This window comes from Nicotiana tabacum, chromosome 7 (assembly GCF_000715075.1).
Source record: "Nicotiana tabacum cultivar K326 chromosome 7, ASM71507v2, whole genome shotgun sequence".
In the NCBI taxonomy this organism is placed as follows: domain Eukaryota; kingdom Viridiplantae; phylum Streptophyta; class Magnoliopsida; order Solanales; family Solanaceae; genus Nicotiana; species Nicotiana tabacum.
In genome coordinates, this window is record NC_134086.1 from 129,262,412 (window position 1) to 129,274,063 (window position 11,652).

Below are 11,652 nucleotides of genomic sequence, written 5' to 3' on the forward strand. Positions count from 1 at the left end.
CCTGTTGGGGGTAAAACGTTATCAGCTGGGGATAACGCTGTCGAGGATAACACTGTTGGGGATTCTGATTCTTTCAGAACTAGTGCTTCACTGAGCTCAAGTTTCATCCCTTTGCTGGGGAACAACTTCCTCCATAGAACTTATTATGTTGGGGGCAACACTGGTTCTAAGACCACTTCCCTTGAGACTGGCGTTATCTTTATTCTTTCCCGCATGGGTACCTGACTTCCAGAAAATTTTCTAAGCGGAAGGAAAATTTTCTGCCCCAGTTTGATAATATCCCTTGCGGCATGCATTTCTGGCATCAATGCCATTTCCTTTACCTGTTTCAAATCAAACAAAATTTGTTAGTTTAAAACATGGTGGTTGGTTGTGATACCCCTACTGGGATGGCTTTTCCCTTTCTCCTTCCTTGCTCTGCGTTCCACAGCTTGTTGGGGATGATATTATGTGCTGGGGATAATCCCTTCCTGCTGGGGATATCCGTCTTCTTTTGTGACATAGCTCGGAAGCTGGCATTTCCCCGACCTTTTAGTCCTAGTATGAATTTCCTAAATCATGCTCATTGCTCTCCTTGATTTGCCCACGGGCTTTGGCCTTGAGGTTTATAACTTTGGTTTTGGCAAGGATATCCCTTTTGACACTCGTCAATCCTTTTGTCAATTCCCTTTTGCTGGGGATATTTTCTTGACATTGGCCTCGCGCTTGTTCCTCGCTGACTACACCATTTGGATGCACTAGTCAGATCTCATTTTGTATAATTGGGAAGCTGATGACATATTTTGAAGTCATTTCATACTTGTTCTGACCGGACAGACTCTATTGGGGAAATTTTTTTATGAAAGGAGAAAGATAAAAGATACAAAACAAAAGACAAAGGAAATGATGACTCTTTTACAAAAGAAACTATAAATAAAAACCTATCAAATGCAGATACCGACTCTAATGGCCATGACATGCGTATGTGGCCTATCCTCTACCGTCAATCATCTTTCAAGATCTTCAATTGGCGATTCCCCATTGGATTCTTAATCTTATTCGACTTGTAGTGCCCGAAGGGTTTTCACTATCAAGTCTCTCTCATTTTTTGTTCTTCTCTCAGCTTTCATCGCCTTATGGTGCCTGTGAAGGTTTTCACCGATAAGACTCTCTCATTTGTATCACTTTCCAGCTGGGGATTTGGAGTGTTGCCGGTATGACTCTCTCTGTTGGAGATTAGAGTCCTTTCTGCTGTGGAATAAAATGTTATGTTCGCCGGTAAGACTCTCATTTGTCTGACTTGGCATCTTTTGAAGACTGGCCAGAAGGTCTTTCTTTGGACCGTAATGTGGGTTTTGGATAGGGCTAGAAAAAAAGGGTATTAAAGGCTCAAAAATGCATTAATTCTGGGTTATTAGTTACAACTTTCGGAACTAGATTTATTTACCACAAACGCAACTTTTGCCCCAGTTTCTTGCTTGGGGATATTTTACTTGATTGATTTATATTTTTTCAAAACTATGACCGAGCCGTGAAGCGCCTACGTATCCTCTTTGAGGAATCAGGTCAAACGTAGTTCCCAATTCCTCTTTTTCATTTGACTTTCTTTTGTTTTTTTTTTTTCGTTTTGTTGTTTTCTTTTCTTTCTTTTTTCTTCTTTTGTTTACCTGCCACGCTTGCGTATTCTATTCATTGCTACTAATTCTGAACGAGGGGTGTAAGCACGTGATTTTTGCCCTATATGAGAAATACTCCCAAAAAATGCAAAATAAAATGATTTTCCTTGGTGTGCAATTTTGAGTATTTTTGTGATATTTTTGGATAATTATTTGTATTTGTTTGTGTTTGCTTATTTGTTAAATTAATAAAAAATATAAAAATATGTCTCATTTTGCATGTAGGATTTAATTCTACAATTGTTTGTAATTAAATTAGTTTTACAAAAATTAAAAATTACAAAAATAGGCACCTTTTGCATTTTTAGCATTTAATGTCCAAATATACAATTTTATGCTTAATTATTACTTAATTGTGCGTTAATTGTTATTGGGAGTTAATTTGCGCTTTTACAACTTAATTTAGTTCTTAATAATAATTTAAGTACTTTTATAATTTAGTTTTAGAAAATAAAAGAAGAAAAGATAACAAAAATACAAATAAAAATCGGATTGGGCCACTTCTTCAATTTTCAACCCCAGGCCCAAACAATTGTCCACGACCCAGTCCACTTCACACCGGTCGACCCGGTCCGCCCCATTAACCCATTAACCCAAGACCCACTCTTCATTTTGTCCTAACACAAAACAAAACAAAACACAAACAAAAAACCCTAAAAAACCTAAAGTAAACTATCCGCCCCCCTCCCTTACTTTCATCTTCTCCAAACTCCAAAAACACCCCATCCATGGCTGCCCAAACCAGCTTCCTTCTGCTACATCCATACCCAGCTGCCTCGCGTCTTCATCTTCTTCCTCACCTCCAAATGACCTTTCCAATCACCGGAAAAAAAAAAAAACTAGCCTCCTCCTCACGTCCGCCATTGACGAGCAACCATCGCTGCTACGTCAACCCGCCACTGCTTCTGCGTCGTCAACCACGAACAACTCTAAAGCCACCGCCATTCTTCTCCACTGTTGGCACGCGTAACTCGTTTCGTCGCAAACACAAGAAAGATATGAATCTTGTGGTTCGTTCCGTCGCACGAGCAAAGCTGGCAAGGCTGTGAGTTCCGTCATGGTGTTGCTATGAATCCTGTGTTGGTGGTAACCACCAACATATCAGTCATGCCAGCACTGTCCGCCGTGAGGCACCACCGGGACGGACGATTGGTTTTTTATTGCTGCAAAGAGAGCTGGTCGCTTCCATGGCCGAGCTGCTGTCGCAGTGCTGCTTCCCGTTCCACCTTCTTCTTCATTTCCGGCTGCTGCTACTTCTATTTTCGACCTCAACGTCCAGCTGCTGCCTCATCGAACAACCATGGCCAGTCTCCATCGTTGCTTCTTCTGCATTCATTTTCCTCGCAAACGAATTAACTGCTTCCGTTCATCACTTCTGCCATCGTTTGGTCGAGTTTTAGTCGAGGTCGTCAAGCGTAGTTTTGAGTTCGTCAAGTTTACAAGGAAGTTGAGTTCGTCGTTGAGTCCGGACAGATTTATTCCCATTTGAGTTTTGTCAAAACAGTTCATACATATGTCGTGTTGATCCGGTTAGTAGTTTTTGAATTTTATGTTTGTCCGTATTTTGTTTTGATATTTTCGAATCTAAAATCGGCAAATGTTTGTTTGGTTTATCGTTTGAATTAATGTTTTGTTCATGTTTCTGTGTTTTGTTGAATTAATTTTCAGATTTCAAATGGAAGTTAATTAGTTATTTTTCATGTTTATTTCATGTTTGTTTAAGTGAATATTTGTTAGTTTAATGTTTGTTAGATTCAAATTGGAATTTAATTAATTATCTCTTCAATTTGTCTCATGTGCTATGAATTTTCCAGAAAATATTAATGTTGTTTGAATCGTTAGAATCCGTCATGTTTGTTGCTAAAAATAGATTTAATTCATGTTCATCTTTGTTTGAAGTTCATGTTTAAATCCAGTGATTTAATGTGAGTTTATGTTTGTCTTTGATTTGTTAATTTAGTTTGAATCACGTGTTTTGTTGTTCGTATTGTTGTGTTCTTGCTCATACATTCATGGTCTAAATTAACCAGGATTGGTTCCCGATATGGTTAATTCATTCCATTAATTTTGAGTTGTGTTGTTCATCGTGTTCATATAATTGTTGTTGAAGATTGTTGAGAAATTGGTCATCTTGACTATATTTTAGTTGAGTTATGATTAATTGTTTGTTTAGAGCTGAGGGGGTAGTTTTGGTAAATTGCATTGCATTCGGGGGTAGAATGGTAATTGCAATAATGTCAGAGGGGTAATTTGGTAATTAAACATTATTTTGATTCTTTATGTTAAGCATGAGGAACAAATATAATGGGGTGGGGTTTTTGATGTACTTGTTTAATGTAATAGGGGACAAGACAAAACATAATGGGGAGGAATCTTGTACTTTTTTAATATAGGCATGGGGAACAAATTGTAATGGGTTGGGAATGTGTTATTTATTTAATGTAGGCATGGGGGACAATATTTAAAATAAAGAAAACATTAAGTAGTGGGACAAAGCATGCCATTGGGGGAATAATTTTGGGTTTGGGAATGAAAGACTTGTCTTGCTATATATAGAGGACTATTCTTGACATTAAAGGGACTAGAACTTGAACCTTGGGAGGATTTTTGGGAGAGTTTTTAGAAATTGAATATTATTAAGAGAGACTTGGAGAGTTGACATACTTGGATACTTGAGAGAGTTTGTGATAGTAAAAGAGAAAGACAATTTGAACTTTCACTCGAACAATTCTGTTTGTTTTTCTTCGAGTGTTATTCAACAATCCGAAGCTACTGCATCTCGTATCTTTTCTCTTCTCTGCTTTGATTGTGATTGCATTTTGGCACTGATGATTTTTCAATCCGTTGCTGGGTTATTCTACTGGTTGTTACTGGTTTTGCGGTGTTGCTGAACCTGCTGTTGCCGCGTTATTACTGTTGCTGATTCCTACTTCTTTTGTTCTTGTACTGCTGTTTCCAGGTACACATTTGTACACTCTTGGCTTGAAGCGAAAAAATGAAATATTAATCAGGCTCCTGTTCCTGTTGAATTCTTTTGTTTGGATCTGTGTTTGAATATTAATTTTCCTCTCTTTGTATAAAATGTAGTCGATTAATTAATGAGTAATGAGGCTGCATATGTATACTTCCTTCATCTAATAATGTTAGTTTAATTTAACCGAAGAATAGTTAATCTGTTTTGATATTATTGTGTATCTAATCTCATGTTCTAGCAAATAATAGAATGTAGAATGAAAGCAGTTTTTCCTTGTACAAACGCGATCGCAATTTTCCGTTCACCTTAGCCGTAACTTAATAACTAATAAGTTGCATTTTTCAGCATGTAAATAATTAGGAGATTTTCTTTTATTTTAGAGACGAACTTAATAGAAAAATGTAGTCACTATAGGTTTATCCTTTAAAAAAAAAAATGAGACGAGCCTCGCCAAATAAATCGCAAACCGTCGGGGCCCTCAATAAAATACATAACCATTGACTAGACTTTGGATTTGGCCGTTTAATGAACCTTCACGGCCTCTTCCTAAAATAACAATACGTTAGACTCTTTAGGACGCGCCTTAATAAATCTTACCTTCTTAAACTCGGGTGCACATTTATGTGACCCAAATCCAATTCTCAACAGAGTCAAAATGTGTTTCTAATCACGGGTACATTGATTGTGACGTGGTTCGAGATGCGTGTCCATGACGTTGCAAATTCATTTTAAAAAATAAGAATGAGATGAGCCTCGCCAAATAAAATACAAATTGCGGGGCCCTCGGTAAATATTTACTTTAAAAATTGTTTAGACTTCGGGATGGACCGTTTAGTAAAATTCCACGGTCCTACCCAAAATAAATACGCTAGTCGCTTTAGGCGCGCCTTTAATAATTTAATTTCCTTAAACTCGGGTGCACATTGATGTGACCCAAATCCAAATCTCAACGGAGTCAAAATGTGTCGACGACCACGGGTACATTGATTGTAACGTGGTTCGAGATACATTTTATAACGTTGCAATTCTTGATAAAAATAACAGTAAATGATAAAAGCGGTTGAAAGATAAAATTTGCACATAAGTTCATATTGTATTTAAAATCAGATAATCAAGCCGAATATAACAGTTGAGCGACCGTGCTAGAACCACGGAACTCGGGAATGTCTAACACCTTCTCCCGGGTTAACAGAATTTCTTATCCGGATTTCTGGTACGCAGACTGTAATATAGAGTCATTCTTTTCCTCGATTCGGGATTAAAATTGGTGACTTGGGACACCCTAAATCTCCCAAGTGGCGACTCTGAAATAAGTAAACCAATCCCGTTTCGATTGTCCTTTAATTGGAAAAAACTCCCTTGCACCCCCGCGGGCGCGGAAAAAGGAGGTGTGACAAGGGGTATGAAAGGAAAATAAATAAGGCTCAAAAAGGGTTAACGAAGGATAAAGTGTTTGGGTAACAGAACAAAATGCCTTCGTCATTCCAGTCTTCAAAACATGCCAAGTGCAAACAATACAGTTTAAATTCGTAGTCTCTTCTGGTGGTGCTGGACTTGACAATTATATTCAACATTTGTTTGTTCATTTGTCACTTCTAAAGCACCATTGGGCGACCCTCATGCCAATTTGGCGAATCTTGCTTTTAACGGTTTTTCTTTGTGTTTCACTTGCCCCAGTTCCATATGACTCGAGCTCTGAATAATCTCAATCGTCCTTATTTCCTTTAAATGGTCTGAATCGCCTTTCCAGGGTTTTATGATTAACTTTTAAGATTAGGCCCAAACTGGGTGCGCATGTCATGTCCCTAGAATCGGCATTGAACGAAATGATAAAAGGACTAAACAAAAAGACGACTGGAACTAACAAAAGACCGGCTTTGTATTAGACTACCGGCGAAATGGTTTGAATAATAAAACAAACAAAACAACCAGAATAAAATCCTAACACAAACTGGACAAAATTTAAACAAACTGCTATGACAAAATGGAAAGATAAGAAGGTTTGACACAGGACAAAATCCAAATTACAACCTTAATAATCCGGACAACAGAAATGACAACAAAATAAGCCACCACAAGCTTCTCTCTTGCTAACCAAGGAACAGAGCGTCCTTCCACTTTATCAAGACTGGCATCTTAGCCACTGAGCTTTGCATCGATACTGCCAAGACCATTACCAGCTTCAATATCATCAACATCCGTCGGCAAGTTCGCGAGGGGGCTCGAGTGCACCATGTCACTGTTATTAATCACAACCCGCCCTTCTTGGATCATTTTCTCTACTTCCCTTCTCCAACTATGACAACTCTCAATATTGTGCCCTATGACATTGGAGTGGTAGGCGCATCGCGCTGCCGGATCAAAGCTCTTTGCAAGTGGATTTATAGTGCATGCGGGGAGTGGCTCAATCGAACCAGCATGCCTTAGCCTTTCAAACAGACTGGCATAAGATACCCCGATGGGGGTGAGAGCCTTTCCTCGTTTCAGCAACCTCTTCATTCTTGCATGTTGACAGGGCCGGAAACCTGATCCATATGGCTTTTGATGGGCTTGTATGGGTGGGTAAGCATTTCGTGGAGTCGGGTCCCTGGTAAGTGAGGTATGGCTTTTGAGGTCACGGGGAAAGAAATGGTGTTGGGGAGCGGAGAAGCATTGAGGAGTGATGGAGCTACTCGGATAGCTGGGAAAGCTGCCATAAGTGGGTTGGGATGGAGAGTATGGGGGATCTTCCATTATGGTGTTGGGTACTTGGGAAATGACCGAGCTCAAGAGACTTGGCGGTGGAGGGGGTGGTGCTTTTCCCGTTATCCATGCCTGATACATGTCTGCCACATGCTGTCTCAGCATTTTCACTTCTTCTACCAACCCGTTGTTCTGTTCGACCAATTGTTGTCGGTCATCAGTACAGATCCACTCGGTTCTGCGGTTTTGAGCCATTGTCCTTTGATTTTGCTTTGCAGGGAGGAGTTACCACAACCAACCACTTTCTATACATGGACACATCAAAGGGAAGCCATCACGTTAGTGTTAGGGCATTGGACAGACAATCATGTATCAGAGATACAATGTACCTAAGCAGTTAGACAATTGTGCCCCCCTAAAAATCTTCCACACTCTCTTTTATTTATTTATTATTATATTTTTTTTATTTTAGTGGTGGTCGAATCTTATGGAGATTGCCTACGTATCATGACCCCGCATGAATCAGACCGAGCGTAGTTCGGACCAATATGAAAGGTAACAACAATGAAACATTTTTTTTTCAATTTTCATAATAAAACAAACTTGATTACAAAAGTTTAAAAACTGACAATACCAACAGATTTTGACAAAAGACAACAAACGGTCTCGAAAATCAAATAACCCGCATACTCTAAAAATATTACAAACTCAAAACAAAAGGCCAGTTCCCTTTCTCCGTTTGACAAATGCAACCAAACGGTTATTTTTGCAAATGTGGCCCCTATCAAACTTCACATGAATTTTGAGGCCGGGGAGGATTATTTTGACACTTTACAAACTTGTCCGTTCTTTTACAAAAATAACCTTTTGACGATTGAAAGATACTCTAAGGCTATTTCGGCAAGAACGGTTTTAAGACGCGGCCGAAGCTGGCTCGACTTTATTTTGACCAAAAATTCAAATGGTATTCACCTAACCGCTGACTTTTTTTTTGTTTTTTTTTTCAAATTACAATAAAAACTTGGTGTTGCAAATACGGCCCTTCAGCGCCTCGGGGACGAAGATTTTTAAGGCTGTGGGTCAATTGGACCAAATCTAAAAATGACCCAAAGGTGGTTGTTTATGCAAAGTCAGCCTTCCGGCGTCCCTTTCGGGAACATTCGGCTATGTCTTGATAAAACAGCGTCACCCGACTTCTTTATGACAAAAATTAAAATTTGACATTTTTTTTTTGGATATTTTAGCAAAAGGTGGGGTTGGACCCGATGAGGGTTGCCTACGTATCTCACATCCGGTGAGAATCAAACCCGCGTAGTTCGGGTCTCGCGAATAAGTAAATGAACTAATATTTTTTTTTTAATTGGAACTGTGAAAGAACTGCTTCAAAAAGAAGAAAGGAAGTATATATATATATATTTTTTTTGATTGATTTCTTTTTGAAAGAAAGACTTGTAAAAATTCCTTTTCTTTTGATTTGAACTTTGAGAATTTCAAAAGTAAAAGGAAGTTTTTTTTTTGAATTTCCATTTGTTTTTTTTTCTTATTCTAAAGAAAAAAAGAAAATATTTTTGGAATTTTACTTTTGATAAAAGAAATGCTTCTAAAAAATATTTTTTGAATTTTGAATTTTCTTTTCAATTTTGAAAGAAGTATCAAAATATTTTCGGATTTTTTTTTTTTTTAAAAAAAACATTTTTATTATTTTTGTTTTATCAACAATGGAAAATAAAGATATTTATATTATTTTTTGCAAGACATATCTTTTTTGGAATTTTACTTTGAATTTTCGTGGCAAGACAAATACTCTTTGCAACAAATAAAGATATATATATTTTTTGGAAATAAAAAAAACTTTTCAGATTTATATATATATTTGCGACAAATAATGAAAGATTTTTATTTTTTTTATTTTTTGCATTTTCATAAGCAAATAAATAATAAAAAAAACCATTTTAAAAATAAGACTCTTTTTCATTTTCATTTTCATGGCAAGACAAACTATATTTTTTTTTCTATTTTTATTTTTTTGAAAAACAAAACAGAACAACGACTCTTTTTTTTTCTTTTCTTAGCTTTTAATAAAACAAACTAATAAGACATTTTTTTTTTCATTTTCTCAAAATTTCGGCAGAGTTTTGACAGTATTTGGGCATTTGTTTTCAAAATAAACAATCAATTCCCTAACCGTTATTTTTTTTTTCAATTTCAAAATATTATTCCTGATATTCACAAGTCAGTCAACACACAAGTCCGAATAAAATTAATGCGCAAGTAGTAACAAGTAAGATGCATCAGGATGGTCATTTTCATTTTTGGTGCACCTGTCCTAGACAGACCCAACCCCTGTGTTGAGCCTCCAAAGTCAGATGCACGTGATGCAAACAAACGTTCCTACTAGGGATCCGGCATGTGGCTTTGTTATACTAGGTTCAGAACCTGGGTGTTTGTTCTAGACCTGGCTTACCCGAGCGGACAGCTCGAGCCGAGGGGGTAGCGTACCGGGAATACAGAAGCTTCACCGGCTTAGCAACTTGTCCGAACCTCGTTCTAAATTGGGATTTGACACTATACAGAAAAGAAGTCGTACGAAGTACACCCTTCTTCATGATTTAGAAGACTCAGAGAGGAGATGGGTTTCGACACAGTTTATACACAGTTCACGTAATATCAAAGCGGTAAAAGCAGCATTTAGCACATTAGGCTCAAACATGTAAAAATCAGATAAAACCAAATATAACAATTTATATGAGCTCGAATTTCTAACCCTGAACCACTGGTTCTGGGTTAAGTCCCCAACAGAGTCGCCAGAGCTGTCGCACCTCCTTTTTCCGGCACCGCGAGGTGCGTAGGGAGTTTTTTCCAATTAAAGGACAGTCGAAACGGGATTGATTTAATTATTTCAGAGTCGCCACTTGGGAGATTTAGGGTGTCCCAAGTCACCAATTTTAATCCCGAATCGAGGAAAAGAATGACTCTATATTACAATCTGCGTACCAGAAATCCGGATAAGGAATTCTGTTAACCCGGGAGAAGGTGTTAGGCATTCCCGAGTTCCGTGGTTCTAGCACGGTCGCTCAACTGTTATATTCGGCTTATTTATCTGATTTTTAATACAATTATGAACCATGTGCAAATTTTATCTTTTACCGCTTTATTATTATAATTATTATTTTTTAGGAATGTGAACATCGCTTAAAACATATCTTTGGATTGTGTCACATGAAATGCACCCACAATACGAAACATATTTTATTTGATGTTTTAGGATTTAGATTTGGGTCGCATGAAATGCGCATCCGAGTTTAAGAAGGTAAAATTAATTAAATCGCGCCTAAAGAGTCTAGCGCGTCATTATCTTTGGGGAAGGAAGTGAAATTCACTAAACAATCCATCCCAAATTCTAAGTAATTTTTTTTAATAATTAAATAAATAAATGAGATTAGAGAATCCTGTAAATTTGTATTATTTACATCTATTTATTTTTAGCGAAATCCTTTAAGAATATCCTTTAATGACTACCTTTTTATTATTACTAAGTTTTTTTATAAATATAAAATCAATATCTACATTCTTGAAAATGACATATTAAATAGAAGAGAAAAACAAATATTAACAGAAAGTAATAAAATTATAATCATAAATACAACATGGAATTATCGAAAAGTAAAAAAAAACAATAAAAAAAAACTAATTATCCCATAGTTGGATTAAAATTCAAATTGTTAGTAAGACTTAAGCTTATTGAAACTAATTATTTACAAATACTGAAAATTGAAAGAAATAAAAATAAAAACTTGAGTACTAAATCATATTTCTAAAAATTTAAACAATTTAACATTAACTAACTTTGTTTTAATTCATCATGTCCTAATACTTGTTCGCAAACTAATTCATGTTATAACTGAAATTGACTACATGATTCGGATTAACTTATCGTTGACGAAAAACCTTATGAATAAGGAACTTAGTTAATTTTTGCCAAACTGATTCAATAACGCCATTTTTACGTTATTTCTTCTATTTTTTTTTATTAAACAGTTTTAATTAATAATCAGGCTTAAATATATTTCCTAATAATCTGGTAAAGGCGTTATTTAATATGTCGCTATAATATGCCTAGTTATGCCGATGACAGTGATTTACAGAATAATAATACATGAATAACCTAAATACAATACAAAAAATTAAATTAAACTAAATTAAAATTTAACACTCCATTCTTCATTTCAGCTTACAAAATGCCAAAATTACAGTTGTGTACCTGATATTGTCAATATAAGAAGAAGAAAGTCAGCAACGTAATACGTAACACAGCAACAACAACAATAACCAGCAATAACC